The sequence below is a fragment of the Mauremys reevesii genome, linkage group 22, assembly GCF_016161935.1.
Source record: "Mauremys reevesii isolate NIE-2019 linkage group 22, ASM1616193v1, whole genome shotgun sequence".
NCBI classification, from domain to species: Eukaryota; Metazoa; Chordata; order Testudines; family Geoemydidae; genus Mauremys; species Mauremys reevesii.
Window position 1 is genome coordinate 9,868,660 of NC_052644.1, and position 20,171 is coordinate 9,888,830.

Below are 20,171 nucleotides of genomic sequence, written 5' to 3' on the forward strand. Positions count from 1 at the left end.
CCAAAGGCCTTTGTGAAGTCACTGCAGCACCCACCTTTCCCTGGCAGGCCTGATGTCTGCCCCTGGCCAGCCCAGCTGGATGTTTGAGCTGCAGCCCGGATCACCCCACTTGCTCATTATTGATTCTGGGGACCAGCCAGGCCACCCAGTAAAACAGCAGAGTCTGTTCCGCACCCCACACTGAGTTTTTCATTGAGGTTATGAAACAATTCGGTCTCCTAATCTGGCCTCTATTTCACAGGCTATGAAAATTCACACACTTTGCACGATATGAAGCCCAATTGCTTGTAAGTCACTAAAAGGCACCTTCCAGAATGACAGGCAGTTGTGACGTGAGGACACCAGGAAACAGAGACTCCACCTCTCCCCTGGGTCAGTTCTTCCAGTGGCTAGTCTCCCTCACTGTCAAAAATGTGTGCCTACCTCTCATTTGAATTTCTCTGGCTTCAGCTGGCAGCTGTTGCTTCTTGTGCCTTTTTTGGCTAGATCAAATTAGCCCTGCCCCGTGAAATCCCATCTCCCTGTCCTGCCGGGAGCCCCCCAGCCAGGAGAACCCAGTAGGGGCCTCCTAGCTGTTTGTCTGCCTGGATGGAGACAGGACTTCCTCTCCGTGGGGATATCAGACGCACCTGCAGAGGCAATGCAGAAGTGAGTGCGCTGCATCAGCCCAGCGTTGGGCTCAGGGTTTTGGCCTTGGCAGCTTCTGCTCCAGGCACGTCTCTGGGTGCCCGGAGTCAGAGCTTCTGGCCCCCTGTGGGGTCAGCCAGTGCTGGGGCATTGGGCTCAGGACTTTCATGCCCCTCCCCACTCCTGCCAGAGCTCTGGGTGCCTGGGCTCGGGGCTTCTGCCCGGCCTCTGCAGCGAGAGCTCGGGGCTTCCCTTGCAGTTCCTTCTGAGGCTTAAGGGTCCATTTTTCTGGATGCCCCGAAAATGGTAGGAGCCGAGGTGCTGCCAACAGCAGGGACCCACCTGCACATCTGGGAACCTCCTCTAGCTTCAGAAAGGTTTCTGGCTGCTGCCCTTGGAGCCCAGGTCTGAAGGCAGCACACAAGTGAGGGTGGCAATGCTGTGACCCCCCCACACACACAACAACCTCTGAACTCCCCCATTCTCCCAGTTTGGTCAGGACCCCCATGGTTACAATACCATGAAATATCAGGTGGAAACATCTGAAATGGTGACATTGGTCAATTTCAGGGCCAGACGGTTTGTAAATTAGTCAAAGTGAGCCCTGAATTTGGTAGGGACCCGGCTATTATGGAGGCCCGAGCAGGTTTGCACTCCCAGTTCTCCTGAAAGGCCATGGAGAATTCCTGCTGCCTGAGAAACTTCCCAGAATAAGCTACCAGGACTGGGGGTAAATGAAGGAAACCAAACGAAGCCTGAGCTAGGATGGAGAGCATTGATCCAAGCCGTGTTTGAACCCCTCCACCCCTACCTGCCTCCCTGTGGTGAAATGGACAGAGGGGCACTGATTTCTAGTTGTGAACTTGCTACAGACCGTGGGCTTCAGCACAAGCCGTACAGCCCATACTCTGAACTCTTGGATAAACAGCAAAGCTGGTTTTTCGAAACCTTTCCCCCCAGTGCCATGCATCCACTTTGGATTGTGCCCAGTAGAGGCTGTTGGAGGGGAGGGGAAGGTAGATGAGGCCATGCAAATGTTGTGGCATCCGCATTACCCCCCAGACACACACGCAGCAATGCAGGTCATAATATCCAGGACAGTAAATGATTTGGCCATAACCTGCAAAATCCTCAGTGTTGAAAGTACAATTTCTCTAGAAAACCATGGGAGGGAGGGGTTAGAGAGTTGCAGTAACCACCTGGACTTCCAGTCTCTGGCCAGGCACATCCCCCTCTCCAGAGTTTTCACTGCTATCGTCTCCAAACTGGTCCTCCTGATCTAATGTGAGTCACATCCTGGCCTTTAGGGACATTGGCAGGATCTTCCCTGTTCCCAGCTGCAGTATCACTCTCATTATCCTGCCTGATAAGGATCCCGTCAGGGCTCAGCTAAATGGCATGTGGCAAGACAGGCTCTTTGCTGAGGGCCCTTGATAGCGCACAATCAAGGTCAGAATTGGACAGGCAAGTGTAGGTGCATTTCCTGACTTTGTACTGGACTTCTGGACCCTCTCATGCTGCTGCTTACAATGTTTCTTCTTGCTCAGCACTGAGCAGCAAAATGCTCCTTGCCCTTTGGCTATGCGACATTCAGATGTCCAGTCCTGCTGCTCTGAAGGAAACCATCTTCACAGCTCTAATCCTGGCAGTTATTGATTAAAATCTTGCCGTACTCCTCTAAGTGGATTTGTGGACTGGAAGGGACCTCAAAAGGTCATCTAGCCCACCCCCCTGCTCAAAGCAGGAACACTCTCCAGACAGAATTTTACCCCATGCCTTAGATGCCCTTTTGAAGGATTGAACTCACAATCCTGTATTTAGCAAGCCAATACTCAAACCACTGAGCTATCCCTTCTTGGGCTGCTGAAGTGCACCTCAGGCACAGGTTAATATACAGGGAACCATTGTGAACATAATCTTACTGATTTCAACAAGAATGCTGGTTATTGAACTTAATCAGAATTTATTCCTAGTTCATGGTTTTAATGGACTTTTTATACACAGCATAGCTCCTGGTTTAATTATGAAAAGGTGATAGACAGGAAGACACTAGACAGATGGATGCTTTTCTAGGGACTAGATAGACAGAGACATGGTTATGTCTGAGATTAGATAGACAGAAACTCGGCATTAGACACACACAGGAGAAAGGAAGGATGGTCCAGAGATTATCGCACTCGTCTGAGACTTGAGGGGTCTGAGTTTAAATTCTGCCTCCACTGCAGACTTCCTTTGCCAACTTGAGCAAATCACTTAGGGGCAGATTTTTTAAGGGGATTTCTGTTCCTAATTCCCATTGAAATCAATGGGATTTATGTGGCCTAAATACCCTTAAAAACCTGGGTTTAGTCTCCCTCTGCCTCTGTTTGCCACTTGTAATATGGAGGTAAGAGAAGGAGCGTTGTAAGTAAGAGACAAGAAGTGATTCTTCTGCCCTACTCCGCACTGATTAGGCCTCAACTGGAGTATTGTGTCCAGTTCTGGGCACCACTTTTCAGGAAAGATGTGGCCCAATTGCAGAGGGTCCAGATAAGAGCGACAAAAACATGAGGACCATGTCTCCGTGTGGCTCGCAGAAGCAGCAGCACATCCCCAATCTGGCTTCCATGCATAGGGAAATCCAGGAGGCTCCACATGCTGCCTGTGCCCCAAGCACCGCCCCTGCAGCTCCCATTGGCTGGGAACCACAGCCAGCAGCAGATCCCCTGCATCAAATGATCGCTCTCAAGGAGAGCAGAACCCCCTTTATCCCATCGAGTTGGGACCAGGGCCAGATTGGTTAACCAAAACGTTGGATAATTGGATGAATGGGAAAGTGCCAGGCTGCATCGCCATCTAGGGACCATACGAGAGATTGCCCACTTCTGGACCTGTGTGCGCTGGTTGTGGGTTAATACGGAGAACCGGATACTGGAGGGTCAGATAAACAAGTTCTACTGTATTGTGATCATCCCATTCTTTCCGAGCTGCTTGGCTTCTAGTGAGGCTTTGGTTCACTATTCCAATCATGGCTGTAGGGAAACTTAATTTAGGTTCCTCCCTGTGAAAGGGGAAGGAAAAGTGAAGTGCTTCAGTAAGATCAACCTGACCAGAATAAAATGGTTCCATTTTTTTGTTTCAAAAAGACATTTGGCTTCATAAGTTTATTTTATTTTGGATGAGATTGTGCCTTTCATGTTTTGTGGCACACAAGCAGACAAGTTAGAGAAAATATAAAATTCTCTTGCTGGACATTCGCAAAGTCTCGCTAATTTGTTTCTTAGGAGCCAGAACAACAACACGTAAGAACCCAAAACTCAGAGGGAGAGAATGCAGGCTACTGCCTATAACAGAGAGGCACAACTCACTGGTACCTGCTGACTGGCTGCTCCTATGCCCCGATTGTGGGCTGCCCTACTGAGCTCCCTAGTATGCAAGCACGCCCAGGAACCCTGCCCAAAATTTAAAGTCACAGTATTCAATTTTAACACAACCACAAATGCACCAGAGCATCAACATTTCCTGTTTTACAAGGCCTCTCCTTTTTTGGAACCCTTGTTTCTAAACATGCCATGAAGGATTTGAATCAAATTTTAGCGACTACTTATCATGTGGGTGGAATCATCATTAATGTGTATTCTGGGTAGTTATGTTGTTGGCTTCTGTAGGAAATTTGGGGAAACAGGAGCAGTGGGAAAGCCTCCCCCCCAATCACACATACACACCACACATTTGCTGCCCACTGGTGCTGCTTGAGCAGTAGCATTGTGACATCAGAGATAACCCACCATTCAGCACTCCCTCCCTCTGGTTCATTTTCATACTTGGGGAGAATGACTAGCACCCTGGCTGCCATGGCAACAGCTACCTTTGACAGCTGATTGCCCCCTTGTTACCAGATCATCATCACAGACAGGAAGGTTGTAATGAAACAGGGACAGACCTGGATAACTAGGACAGCCCTGCTGTGCTCAGTGGGGTTTGTGCTGCAGTATGGTGCTGTGTTCCTTTGGAAAGGGCAGGTGCTTGCTACTTTCCTCAGTAAGGCCTAGGTGAAAACAAAATGAAAAAATCCAGCTCTTTTTCTTGGATATTGTTTCTCTGGTTCTTGCACATTCAGGGTTACAGCTGAGAACTTTTACTGACCCTGAAGTTGCATAAAATGAGTTTTGTTTTAATGCAGTTTAATTTAATGACTTTCAATACTCTGATCAGCACAGCACTGAGTGGTGAAACGGGGATTTTCCCCAAGAGAACAATGGCAATAAAATATAGACTGAACCAACACATGAGTAAGAGCTTTGTTATTTAAACTGCTTGTAGAGGTGCAGACTCACCCCCACAGCGCCTCCTGCTGGTGACTTCTGGGAATTAGCTCATTCCAGCTCCGGAGAGCCCGCTGCAGGCCAATGATCCACCTGTCCCCTGACCCCCGTGCTGCTCCCTGGACCCAGTGCCCCTTTAGCTGGGGTGCTGCCCCCTGGCAGTAACCCCTCAGTCTCAGGGTCTCTCCTCCTTGGGGAATGCCCTACCCACTATTCCCACCTCCCCTCAGTATCAGGCTTCTGCCAGTCATTGTCTAGTCCCACACCCTAGGGCAGACTGCAGGATCAGCCACTCAGCACTGGCAAGGAGGGTCTGGACCTGCTGCCTTGGCCTACCCCTGGGCTGCCCTCTGCATCCCCCAGGACCTCTTGGCCTTGTGCTAGGCTGCAGCCTGGGGCTTTCCAGGCTGGAGCTCCCCAGCTCCTCTGCCTTTCCCCAGCCCTGCTCCACTCAGGTACCCTGTCTCTAGCTCCATGCAGCCAGGCCCTTCTCCTTCTACAAACAAAGAGAAACTGATCCTTCTGGATTCCCTGGCCTTCTTATAAGGCCCCGTTGCTCAGGTTGGGGCATAGCCCCAGCTGCAGCCACTTCCCCCAATCAGCCAGGGTTTTACCTTGCCCAGCCCCAGCCCTCTGCAGGGCTTTTCCAACAACTTCCAGGCTGGAGCGGGTGCTCACCCCGTTACACAGCACAGAGATAAAAGATTTTCTTTCTATTAAGAAAAAAACCCAAAGGAAATTAACAAACAAAAACCCCTTCATTTAACGTTACTTATGTTTGCTTTCATCAATAAAATCATTAGGAAATACAAAGTCAAAGTTTTTAAACAGGATGGAAAGGTTACAAAGTGAAGCATTCTCAGGTAAGCAAATGTCCAAAGAAGTCTTGCTCTGGCACCCTCAGTTCAGTCCTCTTGTGCATTTGCAGGATGATGCAGACTTTAATGACATGATTATCATGATATGATGAGATAACCGGCTCTGTGGATGAGGGGAAAGCAGTGGATGTGCTATTTCTGGACTTTAGCAAAGCTTTTGATACAGTCTTCCACAGTATTCTTGCCAGCAAGTTAAAGAAGTATGGGCTGGATGAATGGACGGTAAGGTGGATAGAAAACTGGCTAGATGGTCGGGCTCAACGGGTAGTGATCAATGGTTCCATGTCTAGTTGGCAGCCGGTATCAAGTGGAGTGCCCCAAGGGTCGGTGCTGGGGCCGGTTTTGTTCAATATCTTCATTAACGATCTGGAGGATGGTGTGGACTGCACCCTCAGCAAGATTGCAGATGACACTAAACTGGGAGGAGTGGTTGATACGCTGGAGGGTAGGGATAGGATACAGAGGGACCTAGACAAATTAGAGGATTGGGCCAAAAGAAATATGATGAGGTTCAACAAGGACAAATGCAGAGCCCTGCACTTAGGATGGAAGAATCCCATGCACTGCTACAGACTACGGACCGAATGGCTGGGCAGCAGTTCTGCAGAAAAGGATCTAGGGGTTATGGTGGACGAAAAGCTGAATATGAGTCAACAGTGTGCCCTTGTTGCCAAGAAGGCTAATGGCATTTTGGGTTGTATAAGTAGGGGCATTTCCAGCAGATCGAGGGATGTGATCATTCCCCTCTATTCAGCACTGGTGAGGCCTCATTTGGAGTACTGTGTCCAGTTTTGGGCCCCACACTACAAGAAGGATGTAGATAAATTGGAGAGAGTCCAGCGGAGGGCAACAAAAATGATTAGGGGGCTGGAGCACATGACTTATGAGGAGAGGCTGAGGGAACTGGGATTGTTTAGCCTGCAAAAGAGAAGAATGAGGGGGGATTTGATAGCTGCTTTCAACTACCTGAAAGGGGGTTCCAAAGAGGACGGATCTAGACTGTTCTCAGTGGTAGAAGATGACAGAACAAGGAGTAATGGTCTCAAGTTGCAGTGCAGGAGGTTTAGGTTGGACATTAGGAAAAGCTTTTTCACTAGTAGGGTGGTGAAGCACTGGAATGGGTTACCTAGGGAGGTAGTGGAATCTCCTTCCTTAGAGGTTTTTAAGGTCAGACTTGACAAAGCCCTGGCTGGGATGATTTAGTTGGGTTTGGTCCTGCTTTGAGCAGGGGGTTGGACTAGATGACCTCCTGAGGTCCCTTCCAACCCTGAGATTCTATGATTCTATGATCCCATCAGGGCCGTCCTTAGGATTTATGGTGCCCTAGGCAGGCTTATTAAACTGGTGCCCCTGTTTGGGTGACCAGACAGCAAGTGTGAAAAATCAGGACGGGGGTGGGGGACTGTCTCTGTAAAATCGGGATATCTGGTCACCCTAACCCCTGTGCCTGTCTTGCTCCTAGCGACACAAACATAAGCTTACAGTATTGTAAAACTTGCCACATGCATGTTATTAAAGCCAATTTAACTTAATGAAGCACACTGTAATGCTGATGGACTAGGACTAAAGAAGAAGCCCTATAGAAAAAACTCTGATTTGACAGAATGATGCAAATAATATTTTTTTTTAATTTGTCAACATTTTATTGGGAATTTCTATGAAGAGGTATTGAAACAAGGATTTGTTTTTAATTAAAAGCAATCTTTCTGGCTTTTTTGGCTGCAAAATCAGTAATAATGTCATCGTATGAGAAAGACAAAGTGATGGCTTGTTCAATTGCAAGAACAGCAAGACCAGTCAAGTGTTCCTGACTCATTGTAGAGCGGAGACAGTTTTGAATGAGCTTTAGTTTTGAGAAACTCTGTTCTCCTGATGCTACTGTTACAGGAATTGTCAGTAGAATATGAGTGGCAATGTACACATTAGGATAGATATCAACAAGTTTGCTGGTATGAATAAACTGCACAATGTCCATCATCGATTTTGCATGTGGCAACAATTCAATTCTTTGTACAGTTCTAGTACATTTAAATCAAAATGATCACCCTGCTTCAGAAGGCTCTCTAGGTCAGGGGGTCCCCAACGCGGTGCCCGCGGGCGCCATGGCGTCCGGAGGTGCCTCTCAGTGCACCTGCATATTGGCCAGAGGACGAGCATCTGCCAAAATGCCGCCAAAATTTGGCAGCATTTCGGCACCAATGCCTCTGGGTGACACCGCTTGCTGCCGACAAGCAGCGTCATCCAGAGACATCGTCGCCGAAATGACACCAAATTTCGGCAGCGTTTCGGTGGATGTTCGTCCACCACCATGGTCCTTCACCTGGCGGGTGCCAGACGAAAAAGGTTGGGGACCACTGCTCTAGGTTCCTGCACTTTGTCATGAGTTGCTCTTGTTTTTCTATTTTGTTAAATTTAGTCCCACTCAGCCTGCTGTCAGCTGAGTGAATGGAACCCCAAGCCAACAGCAGGTTGAGTGGCTCAGCCGGGGTCTCAGCCGCCTGTCTGCTCAGCCCGCTGCCAGCCTGGGATTTCTTGGGGGTCCCCAGGCCAGCAGGGAGTGCTGAGTGGGGCCAGCGGCCAGGACCCTGGGTGGCAGCCAGAACCCCAGAGCAGTGGTGAGCTGAGTGCCGCTGTGTGCCATTAAAAATCAACTCACGTGCCACCTTTGGCACATGTGCCGTAGGTTGCCGATCCCTGCTCCATAAACTAGTAAAGAGATGAGCATATTATAGTTGTTGGAGGGCTCTATTTAGCAATAACAGGGCTATAGGAAAGTCAGTCGACATTTTTTGTTTCTCTGATGAAAACTGGCCCACACCCTTCCCCATACCAAACTTGTCACAAATAATTGTCAACAACTTAATTTTCTGTTTTTGGCTAAGATATTGATTTAAAAAAAATTGAAATTGAATTCAGGATTGTTAGCAAGCATTTTTGGCAAACAAATTTGTTAAATGTCAATCTAATCTACTGCTTTCATGCTTAGTTCACCCCCCAGCCTGCTGATCCAACAGCTGCAGTAGAGGAGGAGATAGGTGGAAAACTGCAGGACCCTAAAATCCACCTCTTGTGGTGCAGGGTGGCAACAGCAGCAGCAGCAAACTCTCAGGTCCGATCACACATCAATGGGCACCACCGCCAGCCCAACGGACCCTGGTGAAGTTAGCACAGCATCTGATCTCAGGGACGGGGCACCCATGGAACCACTGCAGCTCATCCTGCCCTGAGCAGCTCCCTCTGGATGAGATGGATCACTGCCAGCCTGGGAGGGAGAGGCGCTCCCCAGCTAGGGTGACCAGATCCAGATGTCCTGATTTTATAGGGCCAGTCCCAATATTTGGGGCTTTGTCTTATATAGGCACCAATTACCCCCATCTAGGGTGAACGGAGAGCAAGTGTGAAAAATCAGGACAGGGGTGAGGGGGAATAGGAGCCTATATACGAAAAAGACCCAAAAATTAGGACTGGCCCTATAAAAGTGGGACATCTGCTCACCCTACCCCAACCCGCGTCCTGATTTTTCGCACATGCCATCTGGCTATTCCCAGCCCAGCCTGGTGCGACCATTCCAATCCTGGCTGCCTACCGAGGAAGTGAGTTACTTTCACTGTCATTCCTCAGCAGGCAGCCATCCAGCCTCCCCCCACCCCCAGCACATCACCCAACCCAGCCCTGGGAGAGAGAAAGGGTGGGGGATCCATGGGGCAGGGGGGGAGAAGAATGGACATTATGGGGGACAGCAAAGGACACTGCCAGAGCTGCGGAGCCTGCCTCACCTCATGCCAAGGGAGAGAGTCACACTCACAGGTGAGTTCCTTCCCCACCTTTCCTCCCTGCCCTTCCCAGAGACTTCCCAGCAGCCAATTCCCTCCCTCAGACTGCGCTGCATTCGGCTCTCTCTAGGACCCAGCAGCCTGCTCTTAAATGCTCCACTGCTTCCCATCTGTCCGGGCTCCCAGAGAGCGGTGCCCCCAGACCTAGTGCTGCCCTAGGCGGCTGCCTGTTCTGCCTATGGCTAAGGACGGCCCTGCCCAGGAGTGGGATACTCGCTGATAAATATAGTAGGTGCTCTTCAAAGTGCGGGCAGGAACAGACAGTCACCACAGTGCTACTCTGGGCTTGTTTAACAAACTCTAACTTTATTACTTCCACGTAAAGCCAGGAATGAGCTCAGTGATTGTCCATCTAGAAGTGCCCTCTTTACCCTCTTGGACATGGGAAAGTCTCACTGCAGATCGTCCTTCTCAGAAACTCCTGGATCTTACGTCCTCAGAACTTGGTCTCAGTGCAGCCTTCTCAGTTGCCTGGACCATACAGCCCCTAATGGACTAGTCTCTGGTGTCTTGAGCATCCATTCCTGGTGCCTTCACCCAGGCACCAGAAAAAAACCCACCTCTAGCCATCAACCCTCAACTCTCTCTTAGCACATTCCTTGCCCACCCTCTGGAACTCACATAAACGTGGCATGGGAGCTCCTAGCAACACAATGGGCCTTTCCAGAGTCCTCACATGTTAAATCCCTGCCTTGTATCCAAACCAGGTTTTACTCCCCACAGCTCCAGCCCCAGTAACATGAATTCACCATATTATTTGTCCACAGGGCTTGTTATTTCTATGGCTGAGCTGCAGCAGGCCCTGGATTTTATGTGCAGGCCTCCAGGGTGGGAACTTCAGCCAGGAAGGTTCTGCTGTAACTAGAACAATGAGCTGTGATGTGAAGCCCAGCCTCAGCCACATCCAAGAAGAGTCTGAGTGTCCCCTGTATCATCAATTGACCCAAACGTTGGTTCTTGCTGGCTGGTAAACAGGCTCCATCACCGTCTCCTTCCTGGGGCTCTGCTTAGGCTAGCAGTGAGTGTGGGGCTCATGCAGGCTTGTGGGGCACTGGGAATCCTGTGGGGAAGTGAGAGGGAATCCCACTGACCAGCTCAAATGCAGCTGCCCCCCACCCGTTCCCGATATCTCCCTGAGCACTGGGCAGGGGAGCATTTCCCAGCAATGGGCTGGTGACAGCCCTGGACATCCTGGGTTATTCACCTGTTCCCATATCTGCATGGAGAGCTGGGGTAGTTCCCTGCCTTTGAGCCCCTGGCTCAGATGCTGCTCACTCCCCAGTCTGAACCGCTGGCTCTTGGGGTTATAAAATGCTGGGGAAGGGCAGGGGATCAGGCTCCAGGTGAGTGAGATCTGTGGCCTGGGATGGGCAGCCAGTGAGGGGTCCCAGCACACACCTTGGTAGCAGGTGGAGGAGATGGAGGCTCTGAGTTGGCAGGGAGGCTGGGTTAGATCCTGCACCTCCGGCCAGTCCCTTCACTGGCTTTGAGGGGAGAACAACTAGGGTGACCAGATGCTCCGATTTTATCGGGACAGTCCCGATATTTAAGGCTTTGTCTTATATAGACCCCACTACCGTCTCGATTTTTCATATTTGCTATCTGGTCACCCAACACAACCCCTGTCCCACGTGGGACTATTCACAGAGTGTCACCCTTACCCAGTGCCACGGAGCCAGCCGGGTGTCCCGCCCTCGAGAGGTGCCTTTTCCTACCACCGCATATGTCACAGCCACGTCCCCGTCCAGTCTGGGCTGCTGGGACGTCAGCACATTTACACGATTCAACATTTACAGCCTGTTTCCAGTCTGAATTTGTCTACAAGGAAGCCCCAGGGCAGGAGCCCTGAGCAGGGCCCCAGGGTGCGGCAAAGGGAAGGAGAGGAATGGCCCCTCCTTAGAGCCGGGGGAGGGGATTGCCATGCTCAGGAGGATGCTGGAGCCTGGGTCTTAATTTTAACCGTGTGCCTCAGTCTTATTGGAATCAATGGGATGGACGCAGGCACTTGGAGTCCCCCATACGATCAAGCGCTCCCCTCAGCTGGGGCTTCCGGGGATGGGACAAGCCGTGGGTCAGTCAGGGAAACTCCCCCAGCTGAGCTGGGATGTCATCAGGGACCCACAGACAAACCCTTCTCTTTTCTTCTATTGCATGTCCGGGGCCAGATCCCCAGCTGGTGTAAATCAGCATCACTCCATTGCTGTCACAGGTGTGAGGCTGATTTACACTCACTGGGGATTTTGTTCATTGACATCAATGGAGCTACAGGTGATTTACACCAGTGGCGGATCTGATCCCATTGACTCCAGTGGAGCTACAGTGAAATGAAACTGACTGCAGGATGAAACTCAGATTCTTCAATTCTTTCCTCCTTCATGCCAAGATGGTCACTATTTATCTCCTGGGGCTGGGATCACTCCGCGGTGTCCCTCACTACTGGCCAGGCCTGAGGTGCTGACACTGGGATCAGCCCAGGGGATTCCCAGATTAAGCTGTAACTCCTGGTGCCTGTTTCCATGGGAACGTTCTGCCCAAACCCGGCAAACTGTGAGCACTGGCCCGGCGACTCACCTGGTCAGCGCGGGCTCCGGTGACCACGGTGTCTGGGGGAGAGAACCGAGGTCAGTGCATCCTCACAAGCCGCCCCACACCCCAGAGAGACACTGCCCCATGTCCCCCAGGGAAACAGATCCATCCCTGACCCCAGCTGGGCCCACTGAGGAGAGACAGCACCGGACACCACAGTGTGAGCCCTAATGGGCTGGCTTGCCCAATGGACACTGGGTACCCAGCCTGCTGCCCATGTTGGATAGAGCGGCCATGTGTCTGGTTTTCGACTGGAACACCCAGTCGAAAAGGGACCCTGGTGGCTCCAGTCAGCACCATTGACCAGGATATTAAAAGTCCTGTCAGTGGCACAGCAGGGTTAAGTCAGGCTCCCTACCTGCCCTGGCTCCGCGCAGCTCCTGGAAGCAGTGACATGTCCCCCCTCTGACTCCTACAGGTAGGGGCAGCCAGGGGGCTCCTCACACTGCCCCTGCCCCAAGTGCTAGCTCTGCAGCTCCCATTGGCTGGGAACTGCAGCCAATGGGATTTGCAGAGAAGGCACCTGCAGACTGGGCAGCACACTGACCCGCCTGGAAGTGCTTCTACATAGGAGCTGGGGGGAGGACATGACACTGCTTCCAGGATCTGCTTGAGATAAGCACCACCCAGAACCTCCATTCCTGCCCCCCACCTTGTCACAACCCACTGCCCCAGCCCTGATCCCCCTGCTATCCTCTGAACCCCTTGGCCATAGTGTGGAGCACCCTCCTGCACCCCAAACCCCTCATCCTCAGCCCCACTCCAGAGCCCACACCCTCAGCTGGAGCCTTCACACATCCCTGAACCCCAAACCCCTGCCCCAGCCTGAAGCCCCCTCCCACACCCTGAACTCCTCATTTCTGGCCCCACCCCGGAACCCGCACTCCCAGCCCAGAGAATGTTCCCCCTCTCACACACCAACCCCCTGCCTCAGCCCGGAGCCCCCTCCCATACTCTGAACCCCTCAGCTCCACCACCCAGCCTGGACCCCCCTCCTGCAACCCCAAACGCTCATTGCCGGCCCCACCCCAGAGCCCATATGCTCAGCCAGAGCCTTCATCTCCTCTCACATCCCAATCCACTGCCTCAGCCTGGAGACCCCCCTCAACTCTGAACTCCTCATTTCAGGCCTCCTTCCACACCCCAACCCCCTGAGCCAGCCCAGTGAAAATGAGCTAGTGAGTGAGGGCTGGGAGAGCGACAGAGGGAGGGGGGGGATGGACTGCGCAGGGGCGGAGCCTCAGAGAAGGGGTGGGGCCCAGATAATGGGGTGATGCTGTTTGTTCCTGTCATGTGTCTCCTTTCTCCCCATGCAGGGAGGTGTCTGCCCAGGCCCCTGCAGCCACCCTGCAGTTTGTGGCAGACGCTGCCAGGGCTCCAGCCAGTCCCGTTCCTTCCCATGACCGGGGGCTCCCGTCACCTCACTGCTGGGCTGGGAGGCTGAAGCAACAGGGAGAACAGTCCCCCCAGGGCAAGATTCTCTGCCTGGGGCTGGCCCTTCCCTTCCCCCCCCAACCCCCCGACTCTCTGATGCCCCCAACAGACGGACAAAAAGGCGGGAGCCGAACTCCCACCAGTGCCAGAACAACAGGCTCTTACACTGGATCTGATCTTCAGAGTCTGGGCTGGGATCCCTGTGTGGAATGAGAGCTGTGTCAGTCCTGAGGCTGGGGCCGGGGGAGGGGTGGGGTGAGGCCATTAGTGATGGGGGAAGAAGGGCAGCAGCACCATCACCCTCAGGGGGCGGGGGGAGGGGTGAGGCTTCCAGACTAGGGTCAGGCCCCCGCAGAACCCCAGGAGAATTTGCATTGTGGGTAGCCTGGGGCTACAGGCCAGGTCAGCTCCCCAGGATAGAGTCCCAGTCAGGGCAGCAATGATCCCCCCCAGTCCTTGCCATCCCCTGTGGAACAACCCCAGAAAGGAGCTGGGAGTCAGGGCGAGGCTCCCTCCTACCTGTGAGTCCTGCAGCGCGACACAACTACCGTGAGAAAGAAAATAGTGTTAGGGGAGCTCAGTACACGTCACAGCCTGGGGCAACTGTCAGGCCAGAGCCAGCCTGGCGGTGTGCACCTCGGCCCCCGATGTGCTGCACCTCCCTGCTGGTCTGTGGGGTCTAGCTACCCACAGTGCCCTGCAGCCGCAGATCCACAGAGGCTGCACTGGTCAGTGGTTAGTGCAGGGGACAGCTGCCCAGAGACCTCAGTGCTGGGTGATCTCAGACCAGTCAGTTCAGCTCCCCTGCCTCAGCCGGGTTACAGCTGCAGACGTGCCCTTCACTGCCATTGGCGTGGGATTTAACATGTCAGAGCGATGCTCTGGAACAGCCGCCCGCCCCAGCTCATGCTCCATCCCACCGGCACCTACCTGTCCTCATGAGAAAACAGCCCAGCAGCGCCAGAGCCAGGCTGGTCGTGAGGGCGAGTCCCACAATGGCTCCCTGTCCTAGAAAACCATTGGAGCAGCCAGGAAGAGAGAGAAAAGCAGTGGATTAGGCTGGCACAGAGGAGCCCAGGGATTGATGTGGGTGGGGCTGGGAGCATACAGAACACAAAAGGGATCCAGGATGAAGGGTGAGCGCCAGGGGTTGGGATAGGGATCCGGGGTGGGGGGAAGCCCCTGGGCCAGGGATACAGGATCAGAGGGGTGAGCGCCAGGGGACAAGCACACTTCAATCAAGACCCCTCCTCCCTTTATGGGGTCTCATTGATTAGATCTCTTCTAGGGCATCAAATTACTCCATCTCTGGTTCTGCTTCGATTCAAGAGTCCTCAGGCCTCCTGTGCTAACTTCCCCCTTTAGGAGAGGAATATCACAGCCCTCTTTCTGGGCTCTGAGCTGACATCCTGGGGGAAGGGGGAGGGAGGGTTCCTCTCCTGGGGGTCAGGAGTCCTGAATCACAGCCAAACTGACAAGGATCACACCTGCCACTAGCACCTGGGCAGCAGCCACACTACTGGCTCAATGGTTCTTCTATTTTCCTGCTACGCCCCCAAAAACCATTCACCCTGGGACAGAGGCGAGCATGGAAAAAGTCAGCACAAAAGATGGAAGTTTCCCAGAGTGAGGAGTGACTGACGACAGGGGGTTATAACAGAAATTGATTTCCCAGATTCACCCTTGTGTGATGCCAGCTTGACACCAGTGCATCACCACTGATTGCAATAGATGACTGCGATGGAGTGACACCGATGGCAATCCGTGGGGACGCAGAGGTGAGCTGGGCCCCTCGACTATAGCTGGGGCCGCGTTAACAACCACTATCTGAATCCTCATCACTTGGGCTGAGATTCTGTGCCGGGGCCGGCACAGGGCACCAGCTCAGTTCCTCTTTGCCTCTCTGCCCAGCAGGGTCTTCACCCCTTGTTGTTCCTTGTTAACACTAGCTGAGAGCATTACCGGCCACGTGCAGATACCAGGGCTCACGAGGGAGCAGATAGTGGCATGTGGGGCTGCCTGGACATTTTACATTCCTCAGACAGAGGTGAGCCCCGGCAGCCACCTGCCCACCCAGGCACCTGTGGCAGGGTAAAGTCTCCCCATGGAGACCGGCATGTGCTCCCCCCTCATCTCAGCCCAGGCCAACCTTCCCGCTTTCCTACAGGGAAATCCCACAGCATGGAGCAAAACCATTTACCTTGGGGTGATATGCCACCTCCAGAGCCATCGCCACCTGTGGGGCAGATACACAGCGATCACACATCACTTCAAACAGCCAAAAGCCTCACACAAAGGAGGGGTAGAAGAACAACCTCAAGCAGGTTTTTCTTTTTGATTCACTTTTGATTCACTCAACGTTTTTATTTGAAATATTCGGGGAAAAAAGTTGTTTTCAAGTCAATCTGAAACACGTTTCCCCACCCCCGGATTTTTTGAAATAGCTAGTGAACAAAAAAAAAAATCAGCTAGACTTGCTGCTCTGTTCTGTTCTTGTATTCCATGAAGGTTTTAGTACAGTAAAGTAGACCCTGAAATAGGAGAACTGGTTAGTTCGTTTATCTCCTGTCTCTGCTGCCTGCGGAATCCGAACCCTGTCTCTGCCCCCGCCAGGCTCTGCACAGCCATGACCTCCATTGCCATTGGGTAAGAAACCAGCTCCCTCCAAACCACAGCCACAGCACGGGGACATAGCAGCCTCCTGGAGAGCTTCCTGGACATGTTACATTCCCCAGATGGTGATGAGCTTCTGCAGCCTCCTGCCCACCAGCCACCTGTGGTGGAGTTAAGTCTCCCCATTGAGATTGGCAGGTGCGCCCCATTTAATCCCAGCCCAGCCCTCCTGCTTTCCTACAGGGAAATCCCACAGCAGGGAGCAAAACCATTTACCTTGGAGCAATGCCTCCCCTCCAGAGCCCTCACCATCTGTGGGGAACATACACAGCGATTACACATCACTTCAAATGCCAAAAGCCTCATACCCGTGAGGTGTAGAATGGCAGCCTCACGCAGGGGTTTTTTCAACTTTTTGATTCACTGAAAATTTTGAAAAAAATTGTTTTCAAGTCAATCTGAAACAATTCCCCCCTCCCAATTTTTGAAATATCTAGTGAGCCAAAAAACCAGTTAGTCTTGCTGCTCTGTTCCATACTTGTATTTCATGAAGGTTTTAATAAAGTAGACCATGATGATGATAAACCTGCTGAATATCTGTGTGACGGTTTGTCCATTTTCACACTCTGCCCCTCAGAGACGATCACAATATTATGTCTTTTAATTAGTGAGAAAACCTGCTCTTCCTCACCATGATGACATGATGGTTTTTCCTCACTAAAACCATGTAACCATTGCCCCAGGGACAGAGTTCTCGCCTGCGAAATGTCAGGGAAGGAGAGGGAAGTTTTACATCTTAACTCTAGATATCATGGTGTGACCCCATCCCATCCCAGCTCCCTGACCTTCCGCACCAAGCCCACCATTAGTGCAGTGCATTACCGGCCACATGCAGGTACCGGGGGTTGCTGGGGAGAGAATTGTTCTCCTGGTTATTGTCATCCTTGAATTGTTAGCGGCAGGAAAAGGCCCCTGCACTCTCCCTGGACACTGTGTAGGGTGAGTCATAGACGAGTGTGTTTCCTCCCTTGGGCTGGACAGAAATTTCCTTCCCATCTTTGCAGAAGACAATGCGGGTCACTGGGATGCCACAAGGGACTAAACATGACAGCAAGGCCGTGTCCCCTTGATGAGCTGACAGCCTGTCCAGAAACAGCCGCGGGGCGGGGAGAGTGCCTGGGGAGTAAACACACCAGTGTTAAACACCTGGGGCCAGATCCTGGGGCATTGGGGTCAATCAGCAAAGCTCCATTCACTCCTTTGGAGTGGGGCCGATTGACACCAGCTGGGGATCTGGCTCCATTGACTCTAATGAAGCAATGCTGATTTACACCAGCTGGGGATCTGGCTCCATTGACACTAATGAAGCAATGCTGATTTACACCAGCTGGGATCTGGCCCCTGGGTGGTGTCATTCCCTGAGGCTGTGGTGTCTGGAGGGAGGGACAGGGTGCACTGGGAGTGTGCAGAGATTTTAGCCTTTACTTGCCCCACTTTGGGGCCTGATGTCCCAGTGTATGCTCCCCTTCTATGCCAGTGCAGTGCCATAGATTGGAAGCATTCGGCCAGGAGACAGGCAGAGGGTGTAGATTGCAATTTGCCCTCATTTGGGATTGGAATTGGATGCCTCTGTGTGTATCAGCAGCTTTGTGCTGCCATGTGAACCCACGTCAGTGGGCCATTTCTGGTGGGATGGCAGATGCTGGGGTTCACCAGAGTAGCGCACAATGGCTAGAGCATCCCAGGTAGCTTGTCCCATTGGGGTGTAATGGGATGGGAGGTGTGAGTGTTACAGGAAAAGCGTCTCCCGGCTGTGTGCAAGGAAAAGCAGCCACCTCCATCCCAAATAGCCTGTTTCTCCACCCACACTGGTGTAAATCAGGAGTAACTCCCCTCAAGTAAATGGAGTCCCACCCGACAGAGGGGAGTCAGGCCCCAAGACACTTACACTGATGCTGCACTGACCCCAATACTCTGAGTCCTCAGGGTCAGGGTCCAGCTCTGGTCTAAGCAGGACATGCACTCACTTACGCCAGTGGTTGAATTCAGTCCCCACTGAATACCAAATGGGTGCGATTTCCACTGCTCAGCAAGGTTTGATCTATCACCGCTAACTGGACACCTCACGTGTCACAGTGCTGGCTACATGGTCACTGGATTTGGCCCTCAGTGGTTTACATTAGGTGCTGAAACTTGATGGGACAAATTCTCAGTTGGTGTAAATGGATGCAGCTCCTCTGACTTCCATGGAGATTAACCGGTTTACACCAACGGAGGATTTGGTCTGATCTTATTCCCAATGAAGTTACAAGGAATTTTACCACAGGAAGCAGGTTTGGGCTTTGTGTGTCAGAGTTAAAAATGGAACCCAGGAGTCCTGACCTCCCAGGGATCTGCTCTAACCCACTGGACCCCACTCCCCTTGCCGAGTCCTGACTCCTAGCCCCACTGCACTCATTATTAGGCACCTTCTCTTCTTCTAATATAGCCGACACTCACCTGGAGAGCTACACATTTCCTGGCTTGCAGCAAGCGAACCTTTTAAATAAAATACAAATTCCTGTTAGTAGTGCAGCCAGATGTGCGAAAGAACACTTAATTCAGTTTAAAATCAATGGACAGTCTCCCAGCAAGGCAGCATACTGAGGCAGGCTGGTGACAGCTGTGAAATCCCCTCCTTTAAATCTCTCCTGTGCAATAAACTGCATTTGTTAATCAGACTCTTCCAACTAATCCCTCTTCCTTGCAATGGCTTCTCACCCACCGAGCTGCACTGCTGAGCAAAGGGGTCCCTAGACCCATGGATTCTCAGGCCAGAAGAAACTATTGTGATCATCTGGCTCTAACCTCCTGCAAAGGACTGTCCAGAGAACCTGACAAGGTGATTCATGCATCTAGCCAAGAACCTATGTTTGAGTTAGACAGCATCTCTTACAGAGGCATCCACTCCTCATTTAATAACTCCAGGTGACAGAGAATCAAACTGCATCCCTTGTTAACCTCCTTCAGTGGTAAATGAGCCACCCTCCCTACGTGGGCCTTATTCCAGTTGGAATTAGTCTGTCTTCACTTTCCAGCAGTTGGCTCTCATTCAGCCTTTGTCTGCTCCATTAAAGAAATCTACCTCTGCTGTCAGAAATCTCCCTGCAGAGGGGATTATATGCTGTGATCGAGTCACCTTTTAACCTTCTCTCCCATCAGCTAACCAGACTGAGCTCTGCCAGCCTCTCACTGTCAGGCAGCTGTTCCAGACCTTGCATCATTCCTATAGCTCTTCCCCGAACTCTCGCCTTTCCCCCACGTGTGGATCAGATAAATGAGTGATTTAAAATGGCCCTGGCAACACTCATTGCTGGGTCTGTCCTAGGGCAAGGGCCTGCGATTGCACAGACATTGCAGCTGTTAAAATATGTGGATTTTGCCTGAAGGGTTGAAAGTGCTTTAAATCCCCTGATATAGAAAACTATAAGCAGGGAAAAGTAAGAGTGTGTGGCAGTGCTAGGGAGGTACTGGTGACCAGGGGTGTGTGTGTGTGTGGCGGGGGGGGGGGAAGGGGGACTGGCACAGGCCTCTGTGGGGTCTAGTACAGCGATGCCAGTCTAACAGCACACCTGGAACTTGCCTATCAGGGCTAATTAAGCAAACAATTCTCTGCCTGTCTCATCTCAGCCTTCTCCTAAAGCCCGACCCGGCCCCTTGGACCCATACTCACAGAGAAGCCATAGGCCCAGCAGCAGGATCATGGGGACAAGTCGTGATAACCGCACAGTCTGGCAATGCCAAGGCAGCATCTGCCTCTCAGGGATCCAGGCGCCGTCTCTCAGGCTCTTCTCCTTAGTTTCTCAGTGAGAGAAATGCCGTGGCTCTCTGATCTGGCCTCTCCGCTGCTGATCTGC

General features: G+C 52.0%; 1 long non-coding RNA gene across 1 annotated transcript; it reads right to left on the minus strand.

Annotated features, from left to right (window-relative positions):
* Nucleotides 1-17,224: 17,224 nt before the first annotated feature.
* Nucleotides 17,225-19,181, minus strand: LOC120388762. Its single transcript, XR_005590646.1, has 3 exons — nt 19,123-19,181; nt 18,775-18,813; nt 17,225-17,451 (listed from the first exon to the last, which is right to left on the minus strand). It is a non-coding gene; the product is annotated as an uncharacterized LOC120388762 (long non-coding RNA).
* Between the last annotated feature and the right edge of the window lie 990 nt (nt 19,182-20,171).